This window comes from Peromyscus californicus, unplaced genomic scaffold (genome assembly GCF_007827085.1).
Source record: "Peromyscus californicus insignis strain IS unplaced genomic scaffold, ASM782708v3 Scaffold_12__1_contigs__length_115047231, whole genome shotgun sequence".
Taxonomy (NCBI): Eukaryota; Metazoa; Chordata; class Mammalia; order Rodentia; family Cricetidae; genus Peromyscus; species Peromyscus californicus.
In genome coordinates this window covers 49,767,545-49,795,192 of record NW_026294413.1, presented here as the reverse complement: position 1 = coordinate 49,795,192, position 27,648 = coordinate 49,767,545, and the positions used below count along the sequence as shown (strand labels likewise).

The 27,648-nt window shown below is 39.9% G+C and overlaps 1 long non-coding RNA gene across 1 annotated transcript in view; it reads left to right on the top strand.

Moving 5' to 3' along the window:
- Positions 1–278: 278 nt before the first annotated feature.
- Positions 279–27,648, top strand: part of LOC128107884 (uncharacterized) — a 62,155-nt gene continuing 34,785 nt past the window's right edge. The window contains exons 1-2 of the long non-coding RNA XR_008217238.1: positions 279–376; positions 26,506–26,597. This is a non-coding gene — a long non-coding RNA (uncharacterized LOC128107884). The remainder of the gene's footprint in view (positions 377–26,505; positions 26,598–27,648) is intronic.

Genomic DNA, 27,648 nt, shown 5'->3' with positions numbered 1-27,648 from the left:
TTGGTATGTGATTTTTTTTCCCTAATTACTTTGCTGACTTAATAGGAGAATGTCAAGTTCATACTGAAGTCATCCTGCCTGACATAACTGTACTTAAGAAGAAAACAGAAATAGGCAGGGGAAAATTAACTCGGTGTTAGACTGAGGAGTCTGCATTAGGACCTGTTCCAAGTTGACATACTGTATGCAGACTGACTGAGATTATTTGGTTAACTATATCCAGAAAGTCATGCTTCCTTCCAAATGTGCACATACCATCCATGGCTCATTATGTAATTCTAAATGGCTTACATCCCTACCCAGCTTTTTGTTAACATGTCCATGAGCAAGGAAGCTGCATCTCAGAGACAGATATCAATGCTGTATAGAAATCAAGGTCAGTACCCTGGTAATATTTCTCTGTGCCAGTGGGGGTCTAGTATTTCAACATGCATTTTATGGTCTTTGTATTTTAAAAAAGACAATTTCTATCACATAAAGGTATGAAGGTTAAAGCTATACATAGTCCATATGTAGCATTCAAACTCTTACAATCTATGAGTAGGCCAGTAGCATCACCCAGTATGGCAATTGATGACTGAGATAGTTCAATGCCCCCAAATGTAAGGGGTCTTATCTTGTGTGGTGGTTTCCAAAGCTTTGAGCTATGAGACTCCTTTTTTTTGTAACTGATATAAGTAACTTGATATCCTGAAAACTGTGATTTATTTTTATTTACTCCTTGTTTCATTTAAAAATAGCATATTCATATCCAAAAATAAGCATTCAAGACAAGACACAGCTGTTAAGTGCATGTCATGATAGGATGCTGCTTTGTTTTCAAGAAATTTTTAAATGTAAAGATGACTTGAATGCAATGAACGTATATTTTAGTAGTGATACCAGCATCTGTGTATATATTTTTTAAATATAGCTTCATAGAAAGATTATTTAATATGTCTGGAAAGTAGTACTTAAATGTATTTAATTTACTTTTTAAAGTAATTTAAAGTAGTATTTAAAGGCATATTCTTGCATGAACTGGTGTCCCACACCTGCTTCTGCATCAAACCTCTGGCAACCAATGTAAAACCATTGCCTCATTTTCCTCTTCACTCCCAAGAGGTACAAATCCACCTCCTTTCAGACACAGTGTAATAGCGTTGTTGAAAGTAGACTTCAAACCTTGGAAATGCTATTTAACACCCTTGAGCCTTCATTTCCTTTTTAATAATAATAATAATGTCTATGCCATAGAGTCATTTTGAAAGCTAAATAAGTTAACACATACTTAACACTTACAAATTACAATTATTAGACATTGCTATTCCTATTACCAGTATATTGTTCTGTTGTTACAGTGGATGCTACCCCTTGGTGTCCACTTTGAGTCCAGCACTGGCCAGAAGGCCCAGCTTACCAGTTGGCCATGCATGAGGATGTGTCAAGATTAGTTTAGGGTGATTAAAACTTCTATTTGAAAAATATTCTACACTGTGTTTCTTTTTGAGGGTTATAGATAATTAGGACTATTCATTGTCAAGCTAGTATCTTGTCCTTGTTTAATGCTTTATTGATCAGGAATGTACATATACTCTCTGGTTTGGAAGCCTTCTTGAACATCTACTGTTGATGATTACCAAGGAAACTCCATAGGTTTTTTTATTTGGGCCTCTGTATGCTGGCACACACACAGAAAATATTCTTTAAAAATTAGAACAAAAAAAGAATACTGTTTTTAACAGAGGGAGGCATGAAGCATGGGAAACTTTTAGCTATCTCTCCACTTATAGACCCTGCAGACTGACCATATGTGTGTGACAATTCCCATTTATAGCTCCATTAGTTGCAAGTACTGAGCTCTTAAATATGTTCTTTTCTTAGTTGGTTTAAAATCCATCTCCAGAGGAATGGATGTGTGGGGATATTTTAATTGTGCTGAAATGTGATTTTATTTGTATTGTAGCTAGAGTTTTCCTGCCTGGCCCACAGTCAGGACAAATCTCTCTCACCTGCCAGTCCCACAGCCACTCAGACCCAACCAAGTAAACACAGAGACTTACATTGCTTACAAACTGTATGGCCGTGGCAGGCTTCTTGCTAACTGTTCTTACAGCCTAAATTAATCCATTTCTATAAATCTATACCTTGCCATGTGGCTCGTGGCTTACCGGCATCTTCACATGCTGTTTGTCATCGTGGCGGCTGGCAGTGTCTCTCTGACTCAGCCTTCCACTTCCCAGCTTTATTCTCCTCCTTGTCCCACCTATACTTCCTGCCTGGCCACTGGCCAATCAGTGATTTATTTATTGACCAATCAGAGCAACACATTTGCCATACAGCACATCCCACAGCATTGTATGTTAATAAATAAAGTTTGCCTGGAGATCAGAGGTCATAGCGAGCCAGGAACAGAAGTCAGGCAGTGGTAGCTCATGCCCTTAATCTCTGTGTGTTCTCTGTGTGTTCAAGGACACAGCCAAGCATGGTGACATGAGCCTTTAATCCCAGTATGAACCATAGAGACCTGGAGGTCTGTATAGACAGGCAGTAACAAGGAAGTCATGTGGTTGGGCTTAGAGCCAATGAGAAGGCAGAACCGGAAAGCAATAAAAACACAAGTCACACAGGAAGAAGCTCTCTCTGGTGAAGCTACAGAGGTGGGGTGGTAAGATAAGGTAGTTGTAGCTCTTCGCTAGTTCTCTGATCTCTTTTGCTATTACCTCTGTGTTTCTTATTTAATAAGACTGTTTAGAAATTCGTGTACATGGATGGATGATAAGAAATAATATTTGTGTTAAAGTTATATGATTAGAAATGTAATGTAATCTCATAATGTAGATTGGAGATAAAAATAATTAGAAATCTAAAAGTACAAGTGTTGTGCCAATAGAATGGAGATTTTCTTTCTGATATTATTTATAGGCAGCAGTTTTGGTACCATTCTTTGAAATTAAAATATAGTGTAATGTAAAAAAACATGTCTTTCAATTTGGCAATCTGAAGTTTGTCATGTCTGACATTCACTACCCCTGTAGTCTTGAAATATGTTGCATAAAATCCCTTTTAAAATTTATTAAAACTTCAATATAAAGAACTTTTAAATAAAAACATCACATGGCAAAGTTAACCGGACCTGAAGTTTCTACATCTCAATGAATGTCTAAACAGTTAGAATAGACATTCTGATGCTGTGGTGTTTCACACTGGATCTTACACTTTCACTCCTTGAATCCTGCATAGACAGCATAAGAGCTGCTCTTATTGCTTGGTATGGGGAGTAAATGAACTAAACGTACAACTGGCAGAGCTCACTGGGCAGTTGTCCCATGAATGCCAGTTTCTGCTGCAAAGTTGTGTTTGCTACCCCAGCCCTCAATCGTGGTGAGGGCTTCATGCAGCTTCAGCGTCAGATACAATTTCCAAGATTACTTCTTCCTTTCGGGGAACAGTACTGGATGGGCTAAGGGTTCTGACAAAGAATATTCTACCATACGGAAAACGGCTATCTTTTTATTTTCCATCTGTTGTTATTTTTTAAAAATGTACTGCTATATAGGCAAATGTAGGTGATAAAACAGGGCAAATAACGGCAAGAAAAATGTAATTCTGAAAATAGTCATTCACAATTTTCATAAATGCTCTTTGTTCCTTCTTAAGTGAGATTTGTACCTACCACCCACACAAGACTTGGCTCCCAGGTCTTTCTCTGATCATTGAACAGTGACAACAATTTCCTTACTTGTTTCCAAGGACAAGTTGGAAGAGCAATTATAGATTCATTTCCCTTTAATCTTCTTCCATGAGACCCATCATATCCCAGATTATGACTGTCTACCCGCAGTCACATCAGGTAGGTGACAATCTGCAACAGCTCTCAGGAACAGAGTAATAGGGATACCACACTAGGGAGAAACAAGTCTCTGTATAGAGAGGTACGGGGATATCCAAGTTATTTGTTACTACACTTAAAGTTTTCTCTATTGGCAGTCCCCTAGTCAGACTTGTCTTGTGTCCTGCAAGGTATGTCAACTCATATTCACAGAACACTTCTCAAAACCTGCCTATTTTAAAGGCCCACATCTAAGCCTCTACAGTTTGGAACAGCATAGAGTTTGCAATGACCCACTGGTGGTTTTGTGACTTTTATATTAAAAGCTGAAAGTCCAAATAAACTATGCAGTGAGGCCTGCATTTATCAAAAAAAAAAAAAATGCACACAGTACAAGATCTTCCTGTGGTTAGAGTCACTTTCTTTTATGTCCCTCTGCTACAATGGAGGACCATTATCTTTATATCATGCATAGCTTGAATACTACTGGCTAGGACTTGGTTGTCTTGCTGTCTATAACTGTACAGAGTTAAGGAAATCATTTATTTCTAGATATTCATTTTCTCTTACATAACAGGGGTGTAATTTTCCTTTAACATAAGGATATAATTGTTTTGAATAAATGAATTAACCTAAGTGGAGGGAAATTAATAATCTATAATATGCAAGTATTAACTCTAATTTCTGTGGAATTTAGTTTCCCTAGGTATGGCTCTTCCATGTTTTCCAGCACAACCAATTTCTCTTAAGTCAATGAGACTTCGGTGAGCACAACATATATTAGATGTCCTCCCAGGAGGTGTTTGCAGTTGTAGGGAAAATAGTCATAACCAGCATCTACCTAGAAGGCCCCTGGAGTGGGTCTAAGTCTCATCATGTTAAGTAAACTAGATGATTTTTATAACTCTGCATTCCACAGTAGCAACTACTTCTTGTTAAAAAACATCATCACACAGACATGAAAATATGGACACATAAGGAAAACACACATACACTCACATACATGTGCACATACTCAAATGCCTATACACATGCTTCTGCATATATGCACACAGAAATGCACATGCATGTACATATTTTTATTTTCATATATGCATATGCACAGCAATACAAGATAGTCAACTTGTTAAGGGTGGGAGACAGCAAACCAGTTCATGCTTCTCCTTAGTTTAAAGAGAAGGAATGAGAACAGAAATTGTTGAGTTAATTTTCTCATGATAACAAACAAAAGACATGTAAAGCCAGAAGGGTGGCTATGGCTCTGAGGTGTAGCTAGAGTTTTCCTGCCTGGCCCACAGTCAGGAGAAATCTCTCTCACCTGCCAGTCCCACAGCCACTCAGACCCAACCAAGTAAACACAGAGACTTATATTGCTTACAAACTGTATGACCGTGGCAGGCTTCTTGATAACTGTTCTTACAGCTTAAATTAATCCATTTCCATTAATCTATACCTTGCCACATGGCTCGTGGCTTACTGGCATCTTCACATGCTGTTTGTCATTGTGGCGGCTGGCAGTGTCTCTCTCCACCTTCCTGTTCTTTCTTTTCTCCTCTCTGTTAGTCCTGCCTACACTTCCTGCCTAGTCACTGGCCAATCAGTGATTTATTTATTGACCAATCAGCAACACATTTGACATACAGACCATCCCACAGCACTTCCCCCCCCCCTTTTTTTTTTTCAAAAAGGAAGGTTTCAACCTTAACAAAGTAAAATTACATTTAATTTGGGAATTTGGGCGTAGCTTCTCTTACTACTTCCTGCTGGAGGGGGGTGCTGTATCTTATGGGGACACAAAGAAAATTTTAGGATTATGGAATAGTCCATGAGGCTGTATTGTCTGAGCCAGTTGCCTTCAAACCATTCTGGATGTTGGATCATCTGGGCCATGGTGTCATCAGAGACCTTTCAGGGGGTCTTGGCTGGTCAAACCTGATGTATCTTAATCTGGAACAAATCCATAGCCTTTGACTATCTGTGGGAACAAAAGCAGAGACTCTTTTCCAAAGCAACATATCCTTATATCCAAATTTTGAAGTCAAGGTATCTTCAAAATACACATATTGGTTTAACTCAACATCTTTTACGATCAAATGTTTTTCTGCAGTTAAAAATCCCAAAGACAACACAATCCAGATTCTCTGTGTAATATTCATCTTCACATGGCTTATTTTTTATATTAATTTTACTGTCTCTTTAAAAACTTTATTTTTTAAAACTATGTATTTGTTTCTATAACTGTATATATCACCTTTTTTGTCTCTTTCAAGCCTACATATCTTTTACACACATTGTAAACTATTACATCTGAATCTGTCTTATTGTGAATCTATTGCTTTAAACTGCAGCAGCTGTGGCTGCTGGCTCCGCCCACCTCAGATTCCCAACATGGCTGTGGTACGTTCACCACCAGCTCTGGGAGCTATCGTGGGTCTATGCCTTTATCCAAGTAGCGTGTAGCCCAGAAACCTCTTTTTTGCTTTGTACTAGCAAAGGCTAAATCCACCACACAGCTTAATGTGCCACTTGCAGAAGCCTCATTCCCACCATACAGCAGGTCGAGTGCACACGATAGGAACCCACAAGTAGCTCAAACCGGCAGCTGCCGCTTATTTGAGAGAGACAATTAGGAACTGTTTTTAGCTCCATTTTAGAATCTTTTTTTCTCAGTTTTTAGGTGGAAACTCTTGCCACCACATTGGACGCCATTTGTAGCTTAAGTTTTCCTGCCTGGCCCACAGTCAGGAGAAATCTCTCTCACCTGCCAGTCCCACAGCCACTCAGACCCAACCAAGTAAACACAGAGACTTATATTGCTTACAAACTGTATGGCCATGGCAGGCTTCTTGCTAACTGTTCTTACAGCTTAAATTAATCCATTTCTATAAATCTATACCTTGCCACGTGGCTCGTGGCTTACTGGCATCTTCACATGCTGTTTGTCATTGTGGCGGCTGGCAGTGTCTCTCTGACTCAGCCTTCCACTTCCCAGCTTTATTCTCCTCCTTGTCCCGCCTATACTTCCTGCCTGGCCACTGGCCAATCAGTGATTTATTTATTGACCAATCAGCAACACATTTGACATACAGACCATCCCACAGCACTGAGGTGTTAAAATCAGGAACCTAATCTTCTAACACTTGGACATTGCTTCCTTAGGGGCCTTCTAGGATAAAAATTCAGAACCCTTTTACTGAGAGCACCTTGACCTCCAAGTATCCTGAGGGAAGCTGTAGTTTTGCAATATTTGAGGGGTTCAGTGATGTTCTTGGGGAACAGCAAGACTTCCATTACTGGAAGCTGTACACCTCAGGGAAATCATATTTCTGATCAATATTATGAGGTGGAGCAGAGGGACGACCATTCTCTCCCCTTGTGCAAACGAACTGTATGTGAAGCCTGGCCTTGTCTCTGCTAAACCTCCTATTTTACCCATGTTCATGTGTCACACTTCAGGATGTATTTCTGACTGCTATGCAAACTCGTGGTTGGCAGAGTCAAAAATGTGAGGGCTTCCCCTCTTTGTCATCTCTTGCAGAAAGCAATCAAAGCTCTATCTCTCCCTTCCTCCCTCTCTTTATCCTTTTCCATCCTTTGTGGTGGTATTTTGTGTATTCTCTAACAAATAAAGCTTGCCTGAAGATCAGAGGGCAAAGCCAGCCACTAGGTAGCCATAGAATCCAGGCAGTGGTGGCCCACACCTTTAATCCCAGTACTTAGGGTCTCATGCCTTTGCTCCCAGTACTTGGGAGGCACGCATGACTTTAATCTCAGCACTAGGGAGGTCGAGACAGGAAGTGATATGGCTGGGCAGAGGGAGGAATATAAGATGGGAGGAGACAGGAGCTCAGTCCTTTTCGGCTGAGGAATTAGTGAGGTGAGAGGTGGCTGTGGCTTGTTCCTTTGTCTCTCTGATCTTTCAGCATTTACCCCTATATCTGGCTCTGGGTTTTTATTATTAAGACCAATTAGGATTCGTGCTACACTCCTTCCCTCCCTCCCTCCCTCTCCTCTCTCCTCCTTTCCTCCTTCCCTCCCCTTCTCTCTTCCTACATCCCTCTCTGCCATTCTCCCTCCTCTCCTCTGCACCTGTATTTCTGGACCAAACCAGAGTGAATTCCCACAGGCCAGGTGATTGACTCTGTGGCTCTGCATGGCATGGTGCTGGTCAACATGGCTTCTCTGCACTTACAGACCAGAGTAGTTAAGGTGTGGAGTCTAAAGCTTCATCTCTCCCAAACTATAAACTTGAGTGGGAGGTCAGAAGCCATTTGGATTTGCTCTTCTGCTTTTCTGCTTCGAGAGGACATACCTTACATGAATGATGGTCTTGAGGACTCTTTAGCTTAGCAATACTCTATTTCTTGAGACCGAGGGGGAAAAAAGGAAGATTCTTCAAAACACACATGTGCCTCTCAGCTTCCCTAGACTTTGGAGACATTTAATTGAGTCAGTCTATCTTCTTCCTGGAGGTTTTTGGCATGCTGATATATACAGCATTTGAGGCAGTGAAAGGATCTTCAAATACCTGGATCTTATGATGCCTATGGACCAGGGAGTTGAGGCAGTGTACTCTTCCTTATTTGGACTATTATCTCTGATAAATTTTACAGTTACACACTTAAAAGTTCCCAACCAGAGAAAGGAAAACATTACATTAAGATAAAAGAAAACCATCCCAGTAAGGTACTTCTATCATCAAAATTCTTTCCCAAGCTTTATTCTCAAAGAATCTCTGTGGTATACATGTTCCTTTTCATTTTAATGAAGTAAAAACATGTTTTTTAGTAGATAGGTACATTTAGATTTAAAGGTGCTTTGAATTGTAAAACAAAGGGGAATGGAAATGAATGAAGTAAAAATGAATTTGGAACTCAATGTCTAAACCACAGAATCCCAATTAACTAGATTTTAATTTTTTCTGCATTTGTAACTTGTTAATGTATAGAAATGTTTGTTTGGTCGTGTTCTTGTCTTCATCTATCTTCTCCCTTTCCTTTGGTTTTGAAGAAACAGAACATAAAGGAAAATATCAATAATATTGAACACAGATGCAGTCAACCTTCCTATATGTACCATTTCAATGTCAATATGATCTTTACTTTTACAAATGAATGAAATGAGCTTAAGTGTTTTATATATTTACAACTGCCTTCAGAGAGGCATCTCCTATGGTAGACTGAATCTGAATATTGCTGAGTTCACTAGTGTGTCTTTATATTTCTATAGCTATCTACACACAACACACTAATGTGTTATGCAGTTATTTTAATAAATGTTAAATTATGCATAACTCCCTGTCCCCTGTTTTTTTTAATATAAAGTTATACTTTTCAAATCTATATGTTGGTACTCTATCCTTCTCTCCAGTGGGCCTCTTCCTCTGTCTCTTGGATATTCCACATTTCGTGCATCTGTTCTGGTTGGGAGCCGAGCCTGTAACTGCTCAGCCATCTCACCAGTGTCTGCATCTGTTTTCATCAGCACAATTATGTTGTTTCCAGTTTGTTTGATTATGAGCAACGCTGCCTTGAATACTCTTTCATAGCCTGTGCGTGCACGTGTGTGTGTGTGTGCGTGTGCGTGTGCGTGTGCGTGTGCGTGTGCGTGTGTGTGTGTGTGTGTGTGTGTGTGTAGGAAAATGTATTTCAGAGGATGCCTCCAACAGTGGGATTGGTGAAGGATGGGGCGTATAATTCTGGTTATATGAAATACTGTGCTTTTGTTTTCGCTGTGGTTAAATCAGGTTCACTCCCACAAACATGTCTGCTTTCTGTTTCCCCATGATCACCAGCAAATAACATACTTTTATTTATCCCAATGAACTGAAGGTGATATGGAATCATGATTTTGTTCTGAGTGTCTTGATTATACATTAGGCTGATTATTTTGGGGGATACTTACTAGACCTTTCATTCCCCTTTCTGAATTATATATTACTGAGGTGGAAGAAATAGATACTATTTTATAAGTGTATGTTATAGAGTAAATTAATGACATAGTAGGCATTCCAGTCAAGGTAGAAGGCTAAATTCACCAGAAATGGTATATCTTGGTAAGCTTCCTATTTTGTTTGAATAAATACATAAGAGACAGAGACTACTAAAATGGAAGGGACACCTTTGCTCTATGATGTCAACTCTTGCAGCACTCTTTGTTTTTGCTCATGGGTGGCTTAATAAGCTTTTCTGACTATTTCACTTATCAGTTAAAGAGAATAAGCAGTCAACTCTTTTGAGAATTTATAGTATTTACATCATCTGGAGTCTTTCCTTTGAAGATTCTCAAAGTACCACTGTGATCTAAAATAGATTTTTAACATTTATTTATTGTGGGTGTGTTTACATGGGTATGTACACACATGCTTGTACATGAGGACAGCTTGTGAGAGTCAGTTCTCCCCCTCTAACATGTGAGTTCCAGGGATCAAACTCAGGTCATCAGGCTTGGTGGCAAGAACCCTTACCCACTGAACCATTTCACTGGCCCCTAAATTAATTGTTCTTTATTGAACTAGAAAATATTTATGGTGTTTATTTTTCCCTCTTTTCTATGTATACTACCCTATATTCTTATCCAGTGCAATTACATTAACATTTATATGTTAAGAACTCCCAAATTAATACTACTATTGACTTCTCTCTAAATTCTTTATGCTTGTATACCCATTTACTTTTGAAGTATATGGGTTCTTGACAGAAAGATCAAATTAACATTTGGGAACTTGGAAATTGTACTTCCTCTTGCCTTCCCTTCCTTCCCCTTTTCCATCTTACTGAGAGTTGCTACAATCCATTTTGTTGCTGAAATAAAAATTGTAAACAGTTTTCTTCCCTGTTTTTTCAGAGTGTACATTCAGTCTCCTGGTCAGGCCATGCCTTGCCTTCAGAATGGATTCTGGGTGCAACAACATAGTTATTGTCTCTCAAGTTTATGCTCAGCTTTTATTTAATCTACACAACAACTAGAATGATCTTTTAAAAGCACAAGGAAGAATCCTTTACTCTCCTGCCTAAAACCTACCCATATCATCCCACAAGGCACAAAATAAACCCCTAATTCCTTAATAAAACCTTTAAGATAGTACAACCAAGTCTTTCCCTCTCTCTCTCTCTCTCTCTCTCTCTCTCTCTCTCTCTCTCTCTCTCTCTCTCTCTCTCTCTCTCTCTCTGTGTGTGTGTGTCACACACACACATACACACACTCCCCAAACATATATACAAATATAACACACTGAGTTCACTTAGTGTTGCTTGTGTGCATATAATTTCTAGGCTGACCACTTGATATTAGATAACCAATTATGGAGTTCATCTCTGGGAAAGACTCATTCTCTCTCACTTTCAGTCACCTTTGTATGTCTACAGGCACAGTTCTGTGAGGTTTCCCTCTTCTATGTCAGTATGTCTATTGGTATTATTAGTATTCCAGGTTTATTTAGGCAGCAATATTGATGAGGCATTGTGACCTTCCCTGTCATTTCTAGGAGACATAACCTCACAGTAGATTTCCTTGTCCTCTGACTCTTAAAATCTTTCTGCCCCCTATTCTATAATGTTCCTTCAGCCTTGGATGCAGGAGCTGTGTTTTAGATGTATCCATTGGTCCTGAGCACCCCATGATCAGTTGATCTCTACATTTTGACCAGTTGTAGTATTCTGTAATGGTCTTTATTTGCTGCAAAGGGAAACTTCTTTCTTGTAGGGTGAGAGCTGCACTTATCTGTGGGTACAAGAATGGATTTTTAGAATGTAGTTAGGAATTACGTTGGTCAAGTAAAGTGGGAGTAGTAGGTTCGCCACTAAGATCTATGACTTCCCTACTCCTAGATGGTTGGCTCGGTTTCCAGTATACAGCATGATTTCCCTTAAGTACTATTAGACAGCTATTGGCTACTGCCAAAGTATGAGTACCATAACTGCACCTTTAGGAATCTCTTGCCGTGCTTGTCATTGTTGGGATTCATGGGCATCATATCTGGATATGACTATTGGTTACTTCCCTCCCTTAGCAGCTTGTGTAGCCCCTTCTGATACTATGAATGATAGACCTCAAGAAGTAGCCTTTCAGGTCAGATCCAGTTCTAGTCTTGCAAGTCCCATGCCTGAAATGTGTGGTATCATTAGGAATAGGGGCTTCTGGGAGGCAGCCAAAGACAACAGCAGTAGGCTATATTGTTTTGGGATTCTTTTGGAATACCTTGACCTACAACTCAAAAGGAGGTTTCTGCTTGGTTTATGTTAGATAATATATAGCTCTTGTGGAGAGCATTGTCAACCAAGTGGTATAATTTCATTTAAGATACGTGTGTACATATATTTAGCACGTACTGTATGTATTTTAGGTAAATAATTTAATAAAATGATATGGTTCCTTGGGGCTTTTTTAAATACTCTCATTTGTCCTTCCTCTCTTTCTTTATTGATCTCCTTGTCCCATCTCCAATTAGAGACCTCCTCCCAAATTTTCCCACTGCCCCATTTTATTTTGTCTCCACTTTGAGGGAAGAAACTTGATCACATTATTTGTGATTACATTCCCAGCTCCTAAGATCCCTGGAATATTTAGGATTGCATACTGATCTAGAAAATTTAAAACATGACTCTAAAATCTTTAATAGTTCATTTGAGGGTATGGGCTCTGTAGGCCCTGTCCTTGAACATGGAAACCTATAGCTGAAGGGATGCTATGCTAATTTTGGTGCCCGTACCTTCAGAAACTAGTGGCCTATATTTCTTGTCTTATAGAGTACTCATAGAACACAGTCACTATTTCTTGATAAGATAGCCCCAAAACTAAATCCTGGTAGGATAAATCGGCCAATCTCTTCATTGGCCCATCTGTAGTTGTAGTTAACAGCCAGTTAGTATCTTCCAAATGTGAATGGCCAGTTCCCTACCACTCAATCACACTCATGCTTCAAATTTTCTTAACTGATGCTGCATGAAGCAGAGATGAATGGTCCCTTCCAAGTGCTCCCCCAACTTACAGATTTGGGAGAAAAGATAAATTATTGCACTTGTTTTAAATCACTTATTTTGTGATGTAGCAATAGATAATCAAACTAGTAACTAAATGACTGGTCTTAAGTTTTGAACTACAGAATCATAGCCATTAGTATTTTATTTATGATTTTATTTTGGCAGCATTAACCTACATATTTGTCTGTGTTTAAGACTGTGATGAAATAGTCATATCAAACGTTGACATCCATAGCATGACAAGATTCAGATAGTTTTTTCTAAAAAAGCCCACTGGCTTATCTGTTTTAAGAGCAGAGAGCTGAAGTTAGCAAAACTGGTCCAGCTAAGACTTAGGAAATCAGGGAACCAAAGAGAAGAAAGCTAATATTTCTTGAGCTGCATGTCCTTTGATGCTCTTTGTGGCTCACGTCCTGGAGTGAGAGAAAAAAATCAGATAGAGGTGTTGCAGTGAAAATGAAAGAGAACTAGCAGAACTGCTGGGAAGGTTTGCAGCCAAAGAAATACAAGTTGGAAGTCAACGTAGCCGGGACAAATGGGCAAAGTCAGAGGAAAAGAGGTGCAAAGAAGGGACCCCAGCACTTGATGACTCTCCTTCCGCAGGAGATATTTGATGAGCCAAAGAAGCAAGGAAGCCAGGGTCAGAGTTGGACAGATGGTTCAATTTGTTTTAAAATGGGCAAAATAATCTACAATGATGAGATTCTGGAGGGGGCCAAGAAGGGTTAATGTTTCCTGGTGCTGGGCATTCTAAATTTATTATTGTGGGGGAACAAGGATGAGGACATTGTGGGTAGCTGCACACTTACCTTCATTTTGACATAAGTATTTACCACAGAATTTTGAAGTAATGGTGTATTAGTTTCTTTTCTATTTCTGTGCTAAAACACCATGACTGAGGCAATTTATAAAAGATACCGTTTAATGGGGCTAATGGTTTCAGAGAGTCAGTGATGGTGGAGAGAAGATATGGTTGCAGGAACAGCTGAGAGCTCACATCTTAAACTTCAACTAAGAGGAGCACAAAGAGGGGGGGAGGAAGAGAGAGAGAGAGAGAGAGAGAGAGAGAGAGAGAGAGAGAGAGAGAGAGAGAGAGAGAGAGAGAAACAGAAACAGAAGCCACTGGAAATGGTGGCAGTCATTGGAAATCTTAAGGCCCATTCCAAGTGACACATCTCCTCCAACAAGGCCACTCCTTGTAATCTTTCACAACTAGTTCCACTTAATGGAGACCAAGTATTCAAACATATATGTTTATAGGAGCTGTTCTCATTTAAACCACCACAAATGGGTATTGAGAGAGGGCTCCAGTAAAATGAGTTGGAGAAAGCAGCCATGTGTGGAACAGAAGACAGTGTGCTCAACACAGAATTTTCAATAGTGCCTGCATCTGGAAAATGTAATACACATGCAGATTCCTGGGCCCCATCTAAAAAGATCATGATCAATGAATTCTGGATAATTTTCAGAAATGAGTTTCACAAGTAGCTTCTCAGACTTTGAGAAATAGCTAGAACAAGGCTTTCCTTAGCTGAGGGAACACTAGGTTTACAAAGGTATAAAACCCTCAAATAAAACATTTTGATAATGTCAGGGCTGGAGAGAAGGCTCAGCAGTTAAGAGCGTATATTGCTCTTGCATTGGACCCAAGTTTGGTTCCCAACACTCAGGCTCACAGTTGCCTGTAATTCCACTTTCAGGGGATCTTAAACCTACTTCTGGCTTATGTGGGTACTATACTCAGGTACACATACCTATATGCAGACACATAATTAATTTTAAAATGTTGAAGAGTATTATAATATGTGAATAATAGAATTAATGAAGAAATCACTAATTTGGGGCCACCATGAGTGAGACGCAACACAGAGTGTCTTTAAGCGCACTGTGGCATGTCTCCTGTAGAAAGGACATCACAGTGCACATTAGGAATGTTTGTAGACCTGCCTGAATTATAAGAAAAAGTCTTTCAACTGTTCTAATTAATTTCAAAATACAAAAATTCCTAACTTTTTTCTGTTACTAAATTACTTGTTTTATACAATATATTTAACCAAAAGATACAGCTTGACATGGCACTGGTTGATATTCTTGGTATATTTAGCAGTGTAAAGTGGGGTTAAATAGAGTGATTCAAGAAGCAGTCTTTGAGGAAGCAGACAGTCTCTTGTCACTGGCTTGTTACCCTGTATTAAAGCAAAGATCATTTCACAGCTGTAGCTGAAGGTTTTCCTGTGCTCGCCCAGCACCAAGGACCCCACAGCCGCTTATAAAATAATCACTCAGAAATTTATATTAATTAAAACTGTTTGGCCATTAGCTCAGACTTATTACTGACTAGCTCTTACACTTACACTAACCCATAATTCTTATTTATGTTTAGCCACGTGGCTTGGTACCTTTTCTCAGTTCTGCCTTCACATCTTGCTTCCTCTGTGTCTTACTGGGGACTCCTGACTTAGGCTTCCTCTTCCCAGAATTCTTTTCTCGGCTTATCCTGCCTATACTTCCTGCCTGGCTACTGGCCAATCAGCACTTTATTTATTAACCAACCAGAGCAACACATTCACAGCATACAAAGCAATATCCACAGCACACAGCCCCATTCCAGAGGCAAGACCAGCAGATGCTAAGTGCACTGCGTGTATCCCCAAGACAACCAATGACAATGGACGACTCTCCCAGATCATGCTAGGAGGATATTTTCGATAGTTGGATTCTTTCATCCAACAGTCCCTTTGTCTTCTAATAGTTCCTGTTTCTCCCAAGCTCCTCTTTTCTCCTTGATTAATAATACTAAATGTGCATACATAATAAATCTACACAAAGTGTATCAATTGACACTAGCAAGTAGAATTAAGGATTAAGGAATAAAACCTCATTTTTTAAATAGTATGTGTGAATTAATGTTACGTTTTTATTGTTTTCAATGAATATTGATCCAAGTATGCATGGAGTTACCTAACAGAAGTGCTGGCATTCTGTGACCTCTCATATCATAACAAGGAAAGATGGGGGAGGAGAGACAGAGAATAGGAAAAGTTAAAAACACAAGTCTATGTTACTAAAAGCTAATTAGAAACTATCTTATATAACAATAATGCTCAGATAAGTTACAGGAGAAACACGTGAAAGCCTGATAGGAGCAGCTCCACTTTTCCATCAGTGCCTACTGTACTACTTAGTCCTTCTTAATAATTCTGATATCTACTATCTACACGAATGCATTCCACATTGTTTACTAGTAGAGAAAAATCGAAGTGAAAAATGCTCTGTGCTTCTAAGGTTCATCCAGATCACTGGCATTAGAATGACATGCCTATCTCTGTCCGGTGCTACCCCTTGCTTCTCCAGGGAGTTCTGGGCTCAGCGTCTCTGGGATTCAGCTTGCTCCTCTGTTTTCATTAGTCCCTCCATGATTCTCATATACACGGATTATAATCACTAAATTCATGTTAAATACTCAATGTGCATGTTTGTTCTGACAACTGGGAGGATGCTGCCAAGGAGAGTCTCCTTTCCAGACATGATCACAGTCCGTTTACCTGTCTCTGTTTGTGGCTTGTTGACTCATCAGGCATGCTGGCACTGAGGATCTGGGGAGGTCAAGCAGGGACTTTCCTCAGAGGGCTGATGATGCACAGGCAGGTGGGAAATCGGTGCCTTGAGAGACTGAGAACATTGAAGATGAACTTAGTATTTTCTTTTTGCTAAATTTAAAGCAGGCAGTTAAGGATGGGGGTGGAGCTTTTGAGGCTAAGCAAGCTGCAGCAAGCAAATGGGAACACCAGAGAACATTTGCTAATCACCTGAGAAATGTAAATGTTCTTTTTAAAAATTGGGATACAGAAGACTACAGTTAAATTTAGCAGTAATTAATAAGAACTATGAAAAATTAAGGAAAAAGTTACCAGATTATACCTAAGGATTTTGTGCTTTTAACTCTTGTTTCAATTTATGTGTATCCCTTATTTTAATTTGTGTGATGAAATATGTTTGGGGGACAATTTTTGTTTTTATTTTAATCCATCATAATAATGAGACATAAGCATTAACCTGCAAACACAACGTAAAGAAATGATGTAGAGAATTAAGCACGGGGCTAGCAATTCAGTAACTTTGTGCTAGGGATGTAGCTCAATGATAGGGCACCAGCATAGCATATGTGAGGCCCTGAGTTCAAATGACCACACCAAGCAAACAGACATGCCTAAGGATTAAGGAAGGAATTCCTATCCCAACTTTTTCATTAGAAGCAACCTGAAGCCAGGCGGTGGTGGCGCACGCCTTTAATCCCAGCACTCGGGAGGCAGAGCCAGGCGGATCTCTGTGAGTTCGAGGCCAGCCTGGTCTAAAAAGCGAGATCCAGGAAAGGCGCAAAGCTACACAGAGAAACCCTGTCTCAAAAAACCAAAAAAAAAAAAAAAAAAAAAAAAAAAAAAAAAAAAAAAAAAAGAAGCAACCTGAACTTTCCAGGTCTCTATTCTGTTGTCTCATTTTCAGTCTCACAAAATTTCTCTGAGCACTTTGTCTGTGAAATGTGCCCCAGAGGCTCATGTATTAGAACCCTTAGCCTCCAGCTGAATGCTACTGATTTGGCAAATTGTAGAATCTTTTGGGCATAGGGTATAGGGAAGAAGCAGACTCATAGGTCAGCACTGGGGGACTTTCTTTTCCTTTGTTTCCTAGTCTAAAATAAAACAAGAATGCTCCAAGCTCCAGTCACCAAGGATGGGGCCCCAGTTGTCATGTCTTCCTTTCCTTTAGGGCTGCATGCCCTAAACCATGGTCCAGAATAAATCTTTCATTTCTTAAATTGATTCTGACAAGTATTTTGTCACATTACCCAAATACATAGCTAATACAGGATATCTAATATAGGCTTTCTATAGTCAAAAGAGAATCTAGGAAAGCAGGACATTTTAAACTTTTTCCCTGGGTAAAGAACAAGGTGACCTACCTTCCAGAATTTGCTGCTTATTCAACAGCTATCTCCCCATGGCTTCTCTATAGTAAGACTTCACTGGCTTTCCTTTGGTTGTTTTGATAGTGTGACTCAGGAAAGCAAGAAGGTAAAGTCCTTGGTGTCCCTGGGGGCTAGGGGGAGGCAGAGAATGACACAGAAAGAGTCCTAGTGTTAGTATGTGAGTGGCACTTGGCAGTGATTAAAATCTACCTTCTTAAGAATTATAGTGTCCTCTCAAGTATAGGCCAGGACTAAAGAGGGTTGCTGGATTGGTGATGAATTTTGTTAGTAAGCCACTAACTCCGGATAAGAAAGAGACCAGCAGATGGGCAGAATATCCAATGTCCAGGAAGCTTGGATTAGGGGATGACTAGAAGAGTAGTCCCCTGAAAATATGGGGTAGCTCATGCAAACTCAGGAGTCAAGTTGGGCCAAAGGGAAGGACTTCGCTGTCAGCTCTGGCATGGTTCCTGCCTGTGGCCCTGGATAACACAGAGCTGAGTGCCTTTCACAGAAGTTTTTCTTTTTCTTCCTAGCTCAGCAAAAAGAGCAGAAGACTTAAAATTGAGAGACAAATTAATGAGTTTCAGAGTGCTGCTTTCCTGGGGCTCTCAGGTCTCATTTGGCCCCGCAGAACGCTCTGCTTTCCATGGCAGACATTAATGGAAACATACCAGCCAACAATTCAATTACTAACCATTACAAAGGTCAGAATAATCACAGTGAAGGCTTTGCAGAAGTGAATGGAGAATGAAGAACAGGATTCTATAACCTATAAAGGAAGATGCAGACCCTGCATTCTAAGGGGGAAAATGAAAGCTGGAACTGTAGAGACTCTTGAAGGAATGCCAAAAGGCACTGCTTGAGACCTTCATATGAGCTCATAGTAGTATCTCTCTTTTTCCCATGACAGAGAAAAGAACGTCCTCAGTCAAGAACAGAGCCTCTCTGAATGAGCCAGGCCGGATTGTGTGTGTTAAAGAAAATTAAGCTGAAAACCAAGCTTAAGGAAGCCTAGAGCAGACAAAACCATTTCAGCCTCACAGATGACCTTAATTTTGACTTGCAAACATAAGATACACTTAACTTGGACTATTCCGTGTAAATGCTTACATTAAATAAAAAGTGAACCAAACTTCCACCTAGCAAAGGCAGCCAGCAAACTTATAATTACATGACTGGGGACTTCCCTTTCCAGAGGAATAGAGCAAATATGGCAAACAAACCTGGAATGCACCAGGAATTTTCTCTCTACAGCTTCCACATTCTCTTTGTAAAGCATGCCTATGTTTCTCCAGAGGAGTGCCTGAACGCTTCTCAGTTCTGAGCACCCTAATTCACCAGTTGTTGTTTACTCAAATAAACTCTACAGTTCTAGTGTACCTCAGCTTACCTAACACGTGAAATACACATTTTTTGAAGGCCCTGAAGGTCCTCTCTAGAAGAATCCATCACACAGACCTTCTAAGGGAAGACTGTAAAGCAGTGCTGGTCCTTTGACACATGGTCCTTCTCTTTACTTGGATGTTCTCCATTTAGAATTGAAACATGTGCTGTCTTCTCACCTATCAGGAGATCGAGCCCATTACAGAGTAAGCATGAAGTGCTTATGACCTGCTTAAAATCCTTCCTTGAGAGGGGTATGTAGAAAGCAACCGCTCCCAGTACACAGTTGTGCCCAAGCATCTTCCCAGCCAAGTCCCCATCGCACGGCTCTGCCTGGCCAGGCATCATCTGGTGTCTTCCTCAAGGCTCTCCTGGTCACTCAGAACACCATTTTCCACTTAGACTTTGGCAACAAGCAGACAGAGCTTTAGAACATGAGTCACTCCTGTCACTCTGGCCAGGTCCCTGTACCTTTTTCCTCTTTAATTCCTGAAAGTGATGTGAAGGATTCTGGGCTCCTAGATTGTCCTTCACTGGAGTGACTGGTTTTATTCTGATGTTTTGTTATTTCAATTCACCACCGTTTCTGTTCTGACTGCCACCTTGATGGAACACAGCAAATGTGATTTTTCTTCCTCATAATTTTTTTTTTTTAATCAAAGTCCTAGAGAGAAAAGGTCACATAAGGATGTACCTGATTACACTAAATACCACTTTCTCAGTAGGCCTAAGGTAGAGAAGGTGACACCATTCTACCAGGACCTTAGCAACCTATCCCTCTGGGATGGAGGCGGCATCCAGCATTACAACCGCCCTTCCCAACAGACCCATCCATATGTCTTGTATTCTGCCGAGTGTTTATGTAATTGATCTGGCTGAGAATTGAAGGCGATGGCATATGTGTACATACCCATCTAGATTTGGAAATTCTAGGCCACTGCACGTCTGTCTTGGTTAGAACTAACTTTAACATTCTGTTACGTATGCACTAATAATAATGCGATGTCTGATATCCCTCACCATGTCTATAATAAGGACATTGGTGATAAAGATGTACACTATACTGAAAGTGGTGAGAAACCACCCCTGGGAGACATTCCTTTCCAAGATTATTATTAGAAAAAAACCCTACTTTTCTTCAGCAATGTGTTTAATTTTATCTTTCCACTATAAATCATGTAACTGATCATATTCTCTTTTCCGTATGAAACTCAGAGTCTGATTTGTACTTTGCTGATAGCAAGCATACAGGATGCCGTGCCTGATACCACTTTCTTTCATTCCTGTCTGTCTTTGAATTTTCTATGGTTCTGAAAAGCAATATGATGTAATGAGAACTAAATCTTTGCTGTAGAGAGCACATGGTGGGTTTATATTATGCCTTTATTATTGCTTTATGCACTTCTAAATCTCCTCCCTTTTATTATTATAAAGACACACACACACACCACACACAAACACACGTGTACGTATGCATGCCACAGTCAAAGCACATCGTGAGTGATAGAGTATGAGAAACTTCCATTTTGTTCTATGTTTCTTTTATCTTTCTATCCTTTACACACTTGTAAGTTGCCTCAAATTCTTTCTGACAGTAATGTGGTGCAAACAGGTAACCCAAAAAGAACACCTTTGCATTTGCATAGCACTCAGTCATGCAGATGGCTTTAAAATGTTCTTTTTCCCTGTCAACAGAAGAGATCATACCTTCTTTCAGGAGGCAGATGCTCACTTGGGTTATGTAGTTTTCTTAGGATCACACAGCCTGTAAGCAAGCTGGGAGTCCATACCTTCTGATTCCAAGCTGGTGAGCATGTCCCCAGATCATGCAGTGTCAGGGTGACTCATGCTGCCCAGATCCTTTGCAACTGCATCAATCAGGCAGTCTTAAAAGCAATTTCTGTTTCTGGGTGCATGAGCCACTATGCACTGCCAGCAGTTTTCCTTCTGTAAAGAACCAGAGTCTCAGGATACAGTTTAACATTCACACCATCCAGCAAACCTACCCTCCTCCTTTTTTCAGGCAGGAAGCCTCCATTAGCCAAGGCACTTTTGTCTGACAACAAGGCTGCCATCCCTGTCACCTCTTCACCATTGTGCTATGATTCCTGACCCTGCTTGGAATTCTAGCCCTTGTCTCTCATCCTGTATCTTTCTTCTGTTTTAGCCTACAAATCTCAATTCAGGCTTCATGACTCTTTCATGAGTTCTTTCCCATTCTTATCTGGTGTGACTCTCTGTCTTTGTTATTTTTCTGTTGCTGTGAAGAGACACCATGACCTGGGTAACTTATAGAAGAAAGAGTTCATTGGGGCTTGTAGCTCCAGAGGGTTAGAGGCCATGACCATCACAGTAGGGAGCGTCATGGCAGACAGGCGTGATACTGGAGCCATAGCTGAGAGCTTCCATCCTTATGTACAAGTTGGACACTTCTACCAAGTGAGGACCAAACTTTCAGATATATGAGCCCATGGAGGCTGTTTTCACTCAAACTACCACAATCTTTCTCTTCAAACTCCCACTGTTCTTGTGGTTTACATGTCATTCTTTATCCTGTTACTGTATATGCGTGGCATGGTGGGATACTCACTTCAAACAAGATTTTAAGTCCTTTCTCTGAGCTCACTTTTCTGTCATCTTTTGTGCCTCTTCCTCACCCCAACAAATTTTCTTCACAATTGGAACAGGAAAGATGGCTCATTTGCTTCTCTTCCCCGAGAACCTGAGTTGGATTCTTACCCCATATTGGGCATCTCACAACTATCTGCAACTCTACCTCCAGAAAATCTGATTTCCACTACTGGCTTCAGCAGGCACCTGCACACAGATGGTTTACACACCCATGAATGGTTTACATATACACAGACACAGACAGACAGACACACACACACACACTCATTAAATCTTACTGATTTTATTCTCAATGAAGCATAGGTACAAGAAGTTAATCAATACCTACAAGATATTTGCAACTCATCTGAACTTTTCTCTAGGAAGACAAAACCTGAAATTCTTTTTATTACTTACCCAATACAAAAAAGAGGTGGTCAGACAATGTTACTGGTGATACATCTCTGAATGTTTGGTTTTAAATATGAAATATATTTTAAATACTGCTTTAATTGAATCAGTTATGAGTCTGCTTTATGTTCTGTTGTTGCTATCTGCTTAATGATTTAGTTAGCTGCATAATAGAAGCTCCAGAATGATTTTGGAATGAAAGAGTAATGGTATGCTTTGGTGAAAGTACATTGAGAAAAGACAATTTTGACACAGCCTCCTTGTGGAATGGTCTTTGATTTAAAGAAATAACGTGTTCATTCTCCCATGTGATAGATAAATTTAGGAATTATTTAACAGTTCACTAAATTTGGCCTCTGGGATCTACAGATATAGGGACTGCTTTGCAAGTAACCGTTTTTTCAATAGTTACTGAAGCCTATGAACAAAGAAGATATTATATTCACATAGAATGGGAGGGCACTTGGACATTGGTGGTTATAAAGATGATAGACAGGCAGGTGATCACTAAAGCTTTTACTGGCAAGAGTGCTTATAAAGGGTGTCTCAGTCTAAGTTCCTAAGAGGCAGGCTACCAGCTTACAGCAGCTATCTGACTACCCTGTCAGCTGTGCTTCTTTTTCTCAGCTGCACACACACACACACACACACACACACACACACACACACACACACACACACACGTGCCTGTGCTCTCATATACTGCTGTCCTCATAGATACACTGGAGTCCTAAAAATATGTCCACTATTTAATTAGGTGTTTTTCTCTCAGTATTAGAATTAAAAGTCTGCTGCTATTTGGAGCTCTTTATTCATTATTGAAAACCTACTGCATCTGAGTTCATTCAAGTAGTCTTTTCTTATTATTGTTTGCCAGTCTGTTGTTGCTGTTTCCTCTACGTCCTTTCTTCTTCCCATTCTCTTTCCTCCTCCTCATCCCATCCTCACCACCACCACCACCACCACCACCACCGCCGCCATCATCACCATCACCATCTCCATCACAAAATTTCTAGGTTTGCAGTGACCTGTAGCAACCTATTCCCCCACTCCTGGTGCTTTACCCTACATCCAAGTGTGTTCAGTTGTGCTCATGGAACCACAAAACAACTAAGAGTTTCTGTATTGCCACAGTTTCCTGTAGCTTCACGTTTCTTAAGGAGATAGTCACATGAAAAAAATATAATTATTGGTTATACTTTTTGTTTCATGAATATACAAATAGACAAACTATATGTGCTAATAAGCACAACTAATGGGAACAACTCAAAAGAGATGATATTTTGAGTCTTTTCATTTTCTTACTTCTCATTGCAGATGTATGACTAGTTTATAAAGTAATCACAGCTCAAAGGTTGATTTTAAGGTATCTTTGTTTTTCCAATATAACTCTTATGCTTAATTTTATGTCAGCTTGACTTTAGTCACACACTAGTCTAAATGTTTTGTGACATTTAGATGTGACACACAAATGTATACTTTAGATGATATATACATATATATTTGATCATATAGTATTAAATTTGTACACACCTATATCATTTTTCCGGAGAACATTGATATCTTAGTTGTTGTTCTATTGCTATGAAGAGACACCATAACCAAGGCAACTTATAACAGAAAGCATTTATTTGGCATCTTGCTTACAGTTTCAGAGGGTTAGTCCATGACCATCATGGTGGAAAGTGTGGTGGAAGGTAGGCATTGTGCTGGAACAGTAGCCATGAGCTTACATCTGATTAACCAACAGGAGAGAGAAAGTGAATGAGACTGGGCCTGGTATGGGCTTTTGAAACCTCAAAGTCATCTGCAATGACACACCTCCTCCAACAAGTTCACCCTTCCTAATACTTTCCAAATGGTTCTACCAACTGGGAACAAACATATGAACCCATGGGTGCCATTCTCATTCAAACTACTGTACCTGGACAGCACTTCTCAGTGTTCTATTGACTCCTCCTACTCCATTTGCCTGCTAAGTAAACACCTTAAGGTATGTTGTCCCAAGTCCAAAGCTTTCTTTGTTATTTTCAGGTGTTTGAGGACACCCAGTTATATTATTTCAAATATTGATTCAAATGTGTTTGCTTAATTCCCTAGAGTTAGTCCTATTCTTAGTTTAGAGTTTTGGGATGAGGGCATATACATATATTATTGGTTTTCTCTTTGAATTTCAATATCACTTCAATATAAGAGCTTCATCTTGCCCAGTGGCAAGGAGAAGCTTATGACTGAGTCTAACAACTACCCACTACTTGAGGTCTAGAAAGATATCTTGGCTGATTTAAAATTTTATAGCCTCTGTTGGAGTGTTGACATCCACAACAGAATGTTGCACTCCTACCTATCTCCAGTGTGAGGTGCAACTGAGGACCTGCAGTTGTGCTCCCAACAAGCTCCTTTAACTACATTGTCTATGTCCTATGACATTCTCCCTGATGCTCCCCTCCAGGTTCCACTTAAGTAACAGTGTAAGTGTAGGATGTAGCTGGAAGGGTTTCTCCAGTCCTGCCCGGCCCTACAGTCCCACAACTGCTTATAAAATAATCACTCAGAGGCTTAATATTATTTACAAACTGTATGGCCTATGGCAGGCCTCTTGCTAGCTAGTTCTTCTATCTTAAATTAACCCATTGCTATTAATCTGTGTTTTGCCACGTGTTCTGTGGTGTTACCGGTCTGCTGGCATGTTGCTCCTTGGGGCAGCAGGCTGGTGTCTCTGCTGCCTCTGCTTTTCTCTTTCCTGCCTGCCTTGCCATAGGCCAAAGGAACTTATTTATTAACCAATGGGAAAAATATATATTCACAGCATACAGAAAGACATCCCCCAGCAGTAGGCAGTACTTTGAGTAGTTAATAAGGAAACAGAATATAATACCCATTTCCCCTTTCAGTAAGCCCAAGCCTCTATAAGTCATTTGCCCAATGTCCCCTCATGTTTTCTTCTTTCTTGATCCTCTAGGCATTAATTGTTTCACTAACAGTCTTCCCATTCCACACTGCTCTCTTTCTCTAAATGTTTCACCATCCTGGTTTGCTGTGAGTTGTAGGCAGACTCTTCTGTCCTGCCAGTCAGTTCCCAGATAACTACACAGAGACTTATTATTAATTATACATGTTTGGTCAAGAGCTTAGGCTTGTTACTAACTAGCTCTGACATCTTAAATTAACCCATATTTCTCATTTATATTCTACCATATGGCAGTACCTTTTTTCAGCATGGCAAGTTCATCTTGCTTCTCTCCAAGTCTCCTCTCAACTCTACCCTTCTTCATCCCCATGTTCTTTTTTTTCTCTGTCTGCAAGTCCCATCCATCTAACCTCTTCCTGCCTAGCTATTGGCCACTCACTCTTTCTTAAAGCAATGAGAGCAACACATCTTCGTAGTATTAAAAAAACAAACAAACAAAAACCAAAAAACCTATTCCATAACAGCAAGTTGACTTCCATTGCTACTGGCTAACTGACCAGTGGTCCCATTACTGCTTTTATTCATTTGGGGTCTTAGCTGTAATAGGTGTTCTGATGGAATGGTCTATTGCATATATAACCATGCCTTAGATGTACACCAAAGCATGTTTAATAGTAATTTTGACAAATCCTAAATAGTTTACATTCAAAATACTAGGCTGCTCCTGACTAAAAGACCCCTTTGGGCATTGATGCTGAGATGTGTCATAGTAAATATAACAAAGGCAGATATATGGGTGTGCGTGGGCCTGACCAGCACACAAGCAGGAAGAGTAACCTCAAGCCAAACTTTTCAGCTTTCACTGGCAATTCTGGTCTATAAATGGAAAGTAAGATTGGGGAGCAGAGAGTACATTATCTGGTTTAGCTGTCTACATTGATCTTACTCACCAGGTAATTGCTTAGCACCTGTGTTTTGCTTTACTGGCCATCACTGCAGAAAGCAGTTTCTGGCTGATTGCTCTGAGGTCTGTTTTTATGGCTCTTTGATGTAGACACAGCCAGCTACCCTGCAATTAAAGCTTCATGTCATGACCAGTAAACAAATAAGGCCGGCACAATGGGATGAAAGAAACGAGTGCATAGCAAATGAGAATACAGTAGTGGAAAGAAAACCTTGCTATCTATTCTCGGTTTCTTCTTCCACAAGAATCCATTGCTGTAGCAACACATTAAGTATTCTTTGTTCTGTCTTTAGTCAAACTGGCATAGCCAGTATCCGTTATTGAAACTCACAGGTGGTATTAACACCACCACCACATTTAACAAGAAAACATGAAAAACAAATCCACCTACTAAATATACCTAGTGCAGCATCTGTTGCCAGAAATTTCTCAGTGCCTTTTAGAGTCTGTGTTCATTTTTTGCAGGTCTCATGATAGGAAATGAAATACTCAACTATCAGCTTCTGTTAGAAGGGACCGGAAGACCATCTGTCGAGGAGGTTTCTGAAGGAATCTGAGTAAGAGCAATGGATTCTTTTTTTTCTGACTCCCTTAGCCAATCTTCCTTTCTTAAACCTGTTTGTCTTTTCCAAGTTTTATCTGCCCCTAAAAAAAAATTAACAGGGATTTGGAATTTTCATATAACAATTAATATTCCAGAATATCTCCTGACATTTATTTTCTAGTTGCATACCATTGTAGTTAGAAAAGATATTTGAAATTATTTCAGTCTTCAAGTATTAAGACTTGTTTTTAGCCTAACATCTGCTCTATGATGGATAATATCCCATGTATACTCAAGACTATTATACATGCATTTGAACATTCTACTGCTATCTAATGGAGTCTTCTGTATAATAGCCCAGAAATAGAACCAGCCAAAGTGACCATTAACTGTCACTTGTAAAAGCATGGATGGAGCTGAAGATAATTATTTTAAGTGAAATAAACTAGGCACAGAAAGAAATCCCACATGATCTCATGTGAATTATTCTTTTAAATCCAACTTCATATAAACATGGAGTAGAATGGTAGAGGCTGAGTAGGGGTTAGGAAGATGTTTCTCTCTCATATATGAGAGAGAGAGAGAGGGAGAGAGAGAGAGAGAGAGAGAGAGAGACAGAGAGAGAGAGAGAGAGAGAGACAGAGAGAGAGAGAGAGAGAGACAGAGAGAGAGAGAGAGAGAGAGAGACAGAGAGAGAAAGTTTTAGTAAGGCTATAGAAAAATGTTCTAAAATATGTGAGGCTGAAGAATGTACAGCCTCCAGAAGGAACCACTTCTGCCAGCACCATGATTTTAGCCTGCTTAGACCAACTTTGGACATTTGACATTCACAGATGATAAAATAAATTCATTTCGTTTTAAGTCATTCAGTCTATGGTTGTTACAGTGTCCATGGGAAACAAATCCAACCTAGAAAAGTCTGGAAGCAGTTGATTGGCCAGGCACACCTGAGATGGTGGCGCCTTCCCAGTTCCAACTCGGCCCTTCCTTGCTCAGTTCTGTGTGTTTGCTTGTGATCTGTTAACTCTGGAGGCAATGGGTGCATGGTGGAACTGGTTCCAGAT